The sequence below is a fragment of the Lontra canadensis genome, unplaced genomic scaffold (assembly GCF_010015895.1).
Source record: "Lontra canadensis isolate GAN:19392208 unplaced genomic scaffold, GSC_riverotter_1.0 scaffold5, whole genome shotgun sequence".
In the NCBI taxonomy this organism is placed as follows: Eukaryota; Metazoa; Chordata; class Mammalia; order Carnivora; family Mustelidae; genus Lontra; species Lontra canadensis.
Window position 1 is genome coordinate 16748592 of NW_022630999.1, and position 9819 is coordinate 16758410.

Below are 9819 nucleotides of genomic sequence, written 5' to 3' on the forward strand. Positions count from 1 at the left end.
GGTTCATAGTAATACCATCTTCTAAGAGCCCATGCTCTAAGATCCGTGTTCTCATTACCCCATCTCATTCACCACCATGTCTTGTTGACTTAATCCCTTCCTGATTCCTGAATCTAGCATCTCAAATCAGGTCACCATCTCTTGCCCAGACTGTTGGAAAAGCCTCCTAACTGGTCAGATTCCTCAGATATTCATCTTAAAGTCATCTGCCAAGAAGTTTTTGGATACTTTCCCTAAAACCTAAATGTCACTTGTCATCACAGACTTGCTTTAAAATTTTTCCAGGGTGCCCTCTGGCCTTTAAAACCCTCTGTGGCTTGACACTTGCTAACTCCATCCTCAGCACATCCTCCAGCCTATGAACAATGGTCATTTCTAGGAAAAGCATATAACTTTAGTTTTCCCTCTGATTATACTTTAATTATGTTTATAACTTTGCTTCAGATCCTGGTGGATTCTTAGCTAAACATGTATAATACACATTTTAAAAATACCATAGTTATTATTATACTATACTCATAGCAGTTTAAAAACCATACAGAAAATATACTTTCAACGAAACTAGAAGCTGTTTTTTTGAAAGAATCAGTAAGATTGATAAACCACTGGTCAAACTAATCTGAGAGAGAGAGAGAGAGAGGACCCAAATTAATAAAATTATGAAGGAAAAGGGAGAGATCATGACTAACACCAAGGAAATAGAAGCAATCATCGGAAATTATTATCAACAGTTATATGCCAATAAGTTAAGCAACGTAGATGAAATGGATGCATTTCTGGAAACCTATAAACTTCCAAAACTGAATCAGTAAGAAATTGACAACCTGAATAGACCAATATCTAGTAACAAGATTGAACCAGTGATCAAAAACCTCCCCAAAAACAAGAGCCCAGAACGTGACGGATTCCCTGGAGAATTCTACCAAACATTCAAAGAAGAAATAAGCTGTTTCTTCTGAAGCTGTTTCAAAAAATAGAAACAGAAGGAAAACTTGCAGATTCTTTATATGAAGCCAGCATTACCCTGATCCCCAAACCAGGCAAAGATCCCATCAAAAAGGAGAATTTCAGACCAATATCACTGATGAATATGGATGCCATGATTCTCAACAAGATCCTAGCTAATATGATCCAACGGTACATTAAAAAGATTATCCACCATGACCAGGTGGGATTTATTCATGGGATGCAGGAGTGGTTCAACATTTGCAAATCAATCAATATGATAGAACAAATCAATAAGAGAAGAGAGAAGAACCACATGGTCCTCTCAATTGATGCAGAAAAAGCATTTGACAAGATACAGCATCCGTTCCTGATTAAAACCCTTCAAAGTATAGGGATAGAGGGACATTCCTCCACTTCACAAAATCTATCTAGGAAAAACCCACACCAAATATCATCCTCAATAGGGAAAACCTGACAGCCTTCCCTTTGAGATCAGGAACATGACAAAGATGTCCACTCTTGCCACTGCTAGTACTGGAAGTCCTAGCAACAGCAATCAGACAACAAAAAGAAATAAAATGTATTCAAATTGGCAGAGAAGTCAAACTCTCTCTCTTCACAGATGACATGATACTTTATATGGAAAACCCAAAAGACTCCACTTCCAAACTACTAGAGCTTGTACAGCAATTCAGTAATGTGGCAGGATACAAAATCAAAGTACAGAAATCAGCTGCTTTCTTATACACTAACAATGAAAATATAGAAAGGGAAATTAGAGAGTGGATTCCATTTACTATAGTACCAAGAACCATAAGATACCTGGGAATAAACCTAACCAAAGAGGTAAAGGATCTGTACTCGAGGAACTACTCCGTGCTCATGGATCAGAAGAATAGACATTAAAATGTCTATACTGCCTAGAGCAATCTATACTTTCGATGCCATCCCAATCAAAACTCCACCAGCATTTTTCAAAGAGCTGAAACAAACAATCCTAAAATGTGTATGGAACCAGAGGAGACCCCGAATTGCTAAGGAAATGTTGAAAAAGAAAAAACTGGGGGCATCACGTTGCCTGATTTCAAGCTTTACTACAAAGCTGTGATCACCAAGACAGCACGCTACTGGCACAGAAACAGACAAATAGACCAGTGGAACAGAGTAGAGAGCCCCGATATGGACCCTCAACTCTATTGTCAAATAATATTCAACAAAGCAGGAAAAAATATACAGTGGAAAAAAGACATTCTCTTCAATAAATGGTGCTGGGAAAATTGGACAGCTATGTATAGAAGAAAGAAACTCGACCATTCTCTTACAACCATAAACAAAGATAAACTCGAAATGGATAAAAGACCTCAATGTGAGGCAGGAATCTATCAAAGTCCTGGAAAAATACACTTTCAATTACCCCATCCTTGCTTGGTACCCGTCTTGTCACCCATTTTACTTCTACGTATGTTATAAAACCTACAAATAAAATCTTATTTTATTTTTGCTTTTAGCAGTCAATCATCTTCTTAAGATACTTAAATATTAAGGGATGAAACTCTTACATTTGTCTCTATATTTATCATTTTTCAGATTTCCACCTGCTATCGCTTCCTTGTAATTACAGGACTTCCTTGAACATTTGCAGTGCAGCTCTGTTGGTAATGAATCCCTTCAGCTTTTGTAGGTGAAAGTAATAAGTGAATAATTCAAAATAATAATTTTGCTTCTAAAATTTATTTTTGATGGGTAAATTATAGATTGACAGTTAAAAAAAATTCTAATGTTTTAAAAATGTACTCTCTTCTATTGCATTTTTTCCCTCTGACAAGTCTGCTGTAATTCTTATTCTTATTATACAATAAGAATAATGTATCTTTTTTTCTTTCTGCTTTTTATATTTTCCCTTTATCACTGGATTTAAACAATTTGATTATGGTGTGACTTTGTATAGTTTTCTTCATGATTCTTATACCTTGGGTTTACTGAGCTTCTTAGACCCGTTGAGTTTGTACTATTATTCACATTTGGGAAATTTTCAACCAGAACTTTTTCACAAAAATGTTAGCATTTAAAATATCATTTAGAGGGCGCCTGGGTGGCTCAGTGGGTTAAGCCTCTGCCTTCAGCTCAGATCATGATCTCAGGGTCCTGGGATTGAGGCCCGCATCGGGCTCTCTGCTCGGCGGGGAGCCTGCTTTCTCCTCTCTCTCTATGCCTGCCTCTCTGCATACTTGTGATCTCTCTCTCTCTGTTTCAAATAAATAAATAAAATCTTTAAAAAAAATAAAATATCATTTAGATAAACGATAATTTATCTCAATACAATGCATAGTAGTTAATCTACAAGAAAGTCAGAGGTGGATGGGTAATGCTCATGACTACGATGCAATTAATTTGCACCCTTAAGTTGGATCACTCAGACTGATGCAACAATGGGTAATTTGTTCCTATGAACTGTAAATTGAGACTACTAACATTAGGGCTCAAGACAGTGGCAGTGACTCGAGTGGAAGTGACTAAAGATGGCAGTTAATTTATGTTGTACTCATTTGATGTTAAAATGAGTGTTCTTCAGACCTATTTTTGAGGACTGCTATGTTGGCTTCAGAGTTTTCCTCAAAACTTCTGCACCCATTACAGAAAACTGGGAGTTTTTGTATCATGAAAAGGGGTTCCATGGGACACAAAACTTTCATAACTAAGCTGGTCTAGTCCCAAACAAATCTGGATGATTTATTACCCTAGGGTCAACATGGTAGAAACTTATTGTACTAAAGTGTCTGTAATTTTCCTCTAGTTAAAAAAAAGCACATTCCACAGATTGATGAAGAATAAGAAGACAAAGTTTCTGATCTTCAAACTAAGGTCAACTGTGATGAAAACAGTTTTAGTAAAGACCATGGAATTTCAGAAGACATAAAGAAGGAACGGATGGAAAAAATTCAGCACACAAGTATGAATAATTACTATGTGTCTGCCACTATAATTAACAAAGAAAATGGAACATATGCTGTGAATTCCAGGAAGTGTTCCCAGTCAGTTCCACAGAGAAATTTATTTTGACAATGTCTTAAAAATTATGAGATTGTGAATACAGGTCAAAATGGTGACACTGTTCATGAGGAACAGATGGTTAGGCCATAAATTGTATGTGATGTTTATCCAACTGAGTATGAAATTGGCTTTTTCATATTCACCCCAGGCTGTGATACCAGAGATGGCTACAGATGAGAGGCAGGTTAAAAGAGGAAAGACAAAGAGGGTGGGAGGGAGGGAATGGTTGTTTAATTAGAAACTAACTTTTTTTTTTTAAGATTTTATTTATTTCTTTGACAGAGACAGATCAGAAGTAGGCAGAGAGGAAGGCAGAGAGAGGAGGAAGCAGGCTCTCTGCTGAGCAGAGAGCCCGATGTGGGACTCGATCCCAGGACCCTGAGATCATGACCTGAGCTGAAGGCAGAGGCTTTAACCCACTGAGCCACCCAGGCGCCCCAGAAACTAACTTTTATATGCACTGGGATACCAAAAAATTCATTTGACTTGCTTTATTGCAGTGGTCTGGAACTGAACATGCAATATCTCTGAGATATGTTTGTATTGAACTTTTGGCTTGTTGAACTCACTTTTTATTTTCTATAGTATTTAAAAGACAAATGCATAAAAATTACATATAATAGGTTCACAATATATAAAGTTTAATTTATAACATCAATAACAAAGGAGAGATAGACCTATAAAGACAAAGAGTTTTTGGATATGACTGAAAGTAAATTGGTATAAATTCAAAACAGATTGTTATAACTTTAGGATGTTTTATGTAATCCCCATAGTAACCACAAAAAAGTATGGATAAAATATACACCAAAGGAAGTGAGAAGGGAATAAAAACACATAAATACAAAAAATTTAACTAAATACAAAGAAAAGTAGTAATGAAGGAAGTGAGGTACAAAAGCTATAAGACACAGAAAAAACAAATGACAAGATGGCAGAAATAAGTCCTATCTTATCAGCAATTACTTTAAATGTAAATGGATTAAAATCCACAATCAAAAGGTAGAGACTGACAAAATGATTTAAAAATGATCCAACTATATGCTGTCTATAAGAGGACTCTCTTTAGATCTAAGGACACTATAATGTTTAAGTGAAAGGATAGGAAAAAGATATTCATGCACATAGCTAAAAGAGAGCAGGGTGGTTACACTAATATCAGATAAAATAGACTTTAAATCAGAAACTGTTATAAGAGGCAAAGAAGGGCATTATATATTGATAAAAGAATCAGTTCACCAAGAAGATATAACAATTATACACATATATGAACCAAACATATCTCCAAACTGTGTGAAGCTAACCTGGTTAGAACTGGAGACAGAAATAGGTCTACAACAATAGTACGACACTTCGATACCCCACTTTCAATAATGTCAGAAACAATCAGACAGGATATCAATAAGGAAAGAGGACTTGAATACCACCAAAGGACCAAACGCACCTAACAGACACATACAAAACATTCCTCCCAACAACAGAAAATATTTTTCTTAAGTGCATATGGAACATTCTTCAGGATAGCCATGTGTTAGACCACAAAACAACTGTTAATAAGTTTTAAAAGACTAAAATCACACAAAGTATCTTTCCAATCACAACGGAATGAAAATAAAAATAGCAGAGGGGAAACCAAAAAATTCACAAGTATGTGGAAATTAAACACCACACTTCTAAGCAACTAATAGGCCAAAGAAATTGCAAGGGATATTAGAAAATATTTTTTTAAAGATTTTATTTATTTATTTGACAGAAAGAGATCATGAGTAGGCAGAGAGGCAGGCAGAGAGAGAGGAGGAAGCAGGCTTCCTGTTGAGCAGAGAGCTCCATCCTAGGACCCTGAGATCATGAACTGAGCCGAAGGCAGAGGTTTTAACCCACTGAGCCACCCAGGTGCCCCAGAAAATATTTTGGTACAAATGAAAACAAAGCACAACATGCTAAAATTTATAGAATAGAATAAAAGCAGTACTAAAGAGACAATTTATAGCTGTAAACCTTTACATTAAAAAAGAAAGATTTCTGGGGCACCTGGGTGGCTCAGTGGGTTAAAGCCTCTGCCTTCGGCTCAGTTCATGATCTCAGGGTCCTAGGATGGAGCCCTGCATTGGGCTCTCTGCTCAACAGGAAGCCTGCTTCCTCCTCTCTCTCTGCCTGCCTCTCTGCCTACTTGTGATCTCTGTGTGTCAAATAAATAAATAAAATCTAAAAAAAAAAAAAAAAAAGAAAGAAAGATTTCAATTCAACAACCTAACCGTACACCTTAGAGAGCTAGAAAAAACAGCAACATAAACTCAAAGCTGGCAAAAAGAAGAAAATAGTAAAGATCAGAGAATGATATAGTATATTTGGTAAGGTTGCCTAACAAGTACAATATAGGAACTTAGTATCATTTTCCTTTCTGTTAGAAATTCAACAGTATGCATTCAGTTTTAAAACACTCCTAAAGCCAATGGGATATAATTATAGACACTAACCTGAAACAGAAATAGTTGTCTCCTTTTGCTGGTTGAGCCTGGAGTTGAGGATGGAACAGAGCACAGTCTTTTTGGGTTCAGTTACCAGGACTGAAGATTCATTGGAGAATAGGCTTTTTCCATCTGGGGTGTCATTTTCAGAGTCTGGCTTTAAGTTATGTCCTTAGAGCTTTCCAGCTTGCCTCAGGCTCTGGGTACCACCCTGCAGCCTTACACACCAGAGGGACTACTTTGACATCAGCGTTCTTGATGAGAACATGAGAGGAATTTTCTATTCCTGCAAAATGAGAGGGGAACAAGCAGCTCAACTAAGAAATCAAGTGTTTTGATTCTAGTTTGAGTTTCTAGTTTTGAATATGATGAACCAAACAGAAGGACTGTGATCTCTTGCACAACTTAGGGAGGAAACAATGATTTTATGAATAATTTTATCAAAATTAATGATTACCCCCAAGGAATCAAACATAGCAGAAAAAGACAAGAACAAAAACATTTAAAAACCTGAAATAATAAAAAATTGTGAAGAAAGTAAGATAATAATGAGAAGCTGAGCATAAGAATTTATAGCAATTGCAGAAGTACACTAAAAACTGGTTGAATGGAGCAGTTCCAATTAAAAGTCCTTACACTCTACCCACAGAGGTCAAATTGCCAAAACAGAGCCTTGTAAAGTATGCACTTTACTTAATAGCTTGTCATCCTCATGCAGGGGCCACGCTAATCTTCTCTGTATTGTTCCAATTTTAGTATATGTGTTGCCCAAGCGAGTTCTGTACTTAAAAGCAAATTTTACTAATAATTAGTGAATGATACAAGCAAAAACCAAGCACAAAGATAGCAATATCTGTCTCTGGAAGGGTCCAAACTATCATCTATACCTCCAAAAAAATAGATTTTTGCACTGGGATATATTTTATTTTCAGGTGAAGAGATGAGTGTTCACGGTATGTGTTGCACATGTTGCTCTAGGAAACTATGTAAGTTCAGAGCTTTGTTTTTACATCCCATCAGTTACACAGGGAACCTACCTGACTGACTTCTGTTCTCTCAATTGTGCCCCCTGCTCCATAAATTCCAGATTCATTTATAATAAGCAAAGCAAAAATTCTGCTAAGAACATTCTCAGATGAGAACTTCTTTGGTGACCTTCCTACTTGTAAATTCCAGCAGAATGTTTACTTGGAGGAGGGAGTTACAGAGCCTTTGTTAATTCTTTTTTTGCAGGGACCTGCAGGAATCACAGTACAGAGAGTGGCAGGGAGTACGAGAGTGAATTAGCATATGCCAGTTTCATCCTGCACTCCCCAGACACCATACTGTGCATTGTGAAATGTGGCTTCTCTTAAGGCACCTGGTGGAAGACAGTGACATATTTCTGAGCATGCATGAAATGGACATTGGGCTCCAAGGAGAATGTTTCTGACCCCCACGTCTCTTAGCCATCCTCTGGGTTCATAATTCTTCATAGTCTAAAAATTCTTTTGATAGATTTTCCAGCTTTCCGTCTCTGTCCACAGTGAGGATCTGTGGGGCAGGCCGTGCAAAGCAGGGAGCAAGGCGAAAGGCAGTAGGATGACAGATGGAATGAATATACTTAGAGTAAATTAGAAATAGAAATGGTACATTGATCAGTTTGCATCTGATGAAGTTCAAGCATGTTTCAACACGTGCAGTACATCAGACTTCAGTGAGGCCAGAAGAGCAGGAACAATGGAGATGATTAGAGGAAGGATTCAGAGATATGCAGATGTTCCAAAGGTTCTTGAGATCCAAATTTCCAAACTTGGGTTTTGTATATTACCTTTTCTAAAGAACAAAGCAATAAGCTCCATCGTATACATACATTTTAAACGTTATAAAGTTGGTGATTAGTATCAGCATAAAAAAGATTGGCCAAAACCATCATGTAATTATGAACCTTCTTTTCCTCTTCTGTTCATTTCAGGAAATCCCATTATTTACTCAACACTCAAAGTCCGAACAGCATATGTGTCGAGTATTCTCGGGGTCTGTGTGGTGCCTGGGAAAGATGGGAGTCAAAACTCCTGGTACTTGTTGAATCCAGTATAACTGGAAAGAGGATCAACTGATATTTCCACATTACCACATTACCACATCTCCACATTACCATATGTCAAGCTTCTTTTCCAGTAGCTAGAGCGTAGAAAACATTGTTTTTTTAAAGATTTTATTTATTTATTTATTTATATTTTGATAGAGAGAGAGAGAGCTTGTTTGAGTGGGAACATGGCCTGGGAGGAGTAGAGAGGGAGGGAAAGACAGTACTAAGCAGCCTCCACCCTGAGCTCAGAGCCCGAGGTGGGGTGCAGAGCCTGAGTGGGGTGCAGAGCCTGAGCCGGCTGCATCTCAGGACCCTGAGATCACCACCTGAGCCAAAACCAAGAGTCAGAGACTCAACCCACTGGGCCACCCAGGTGCCCCATTTTTCATTTTTGAATCCATGTTTACACAGCTCCAAACATTCAGCTGGACTGGAGTAAACCTAGTAATTATAATGCACACTAAACTTTGAGGATTCTATGTCTAAATGATAATCTCAGCTTTGCAATAACTAGAAGACAAAAATTACTCCATATTATGATTAATCTGGCTCTTGTTTATGAGCCAGATATTTTATTATGAAGCCCATGATACTTGACTTAATTTTCCATGGGGATATAACTTATGCATCAAATATGCTGTGATATTGTTTATGTTTTGCATTGAAAATCTGAGGGGATTCAGCATTAGAAAGAAAACTATTTGGGATAAAGAAAATAATTCAATTAGAATGAACCATGTCTATCTACATATACTATACATAATTACAGTGAGTTTGCAAGCATTTTAGATAAATAAATTTTATATTTCTATCCTATGTAAATACTTAAAAAAAACCACATATCCAGAAAATTAACTCAAATGTAGAAGAAAGAGTTGTCAAGTAGGTCACTTATACTGTTACTTAAATGTTTCCTTTCAGTCTTTAACTTTAAGCCACAGGGTTTAAGTGATGATTTTGAGAGCTTTGATGTTTCTTTGTTTTTCAAAGCATTTCCCAGTGTCTTAATCATGGCAATGGCAACTTAAGAACTTATCTGGACTTTTCTCTACAGACTCTGTAATTTGAATCAGATGCCAAAAATATACTGCGACCAATGTCACAAGAGCCACAATGCTCAGGCCAGAAATAGCAGATGTAATTCATGGACCTTCCTGGTCCATAAGGGGTGTACGTACCATGAACACAAAGAAGTCATCATCCATATGAAGTAACCTGTCCTAATTACTGAGTGATTTAGTCTTTAACCAATTGCTGCTAGCTTATCATAGAATCTACCTC

General features: G+C 37.0%; 1 non-coding gene across 1 annotated transcript; it reads right to left on the reverse strand.

Moving 5' to 3' along the window:
* Positions 1-7140: 7140 nt before the first annotated feature.
* LOC116864455 lies at positions 7141-7247 on the reverse strand. The gene has a single exon (XR_004382014.1). It is a non-coding gene; the product is annotated as a U6 spliceosomal RNA (small nuclear RNA).
* Between the last annotated feature and the right edge of the window lie 2572 nt (positions 7248-9819).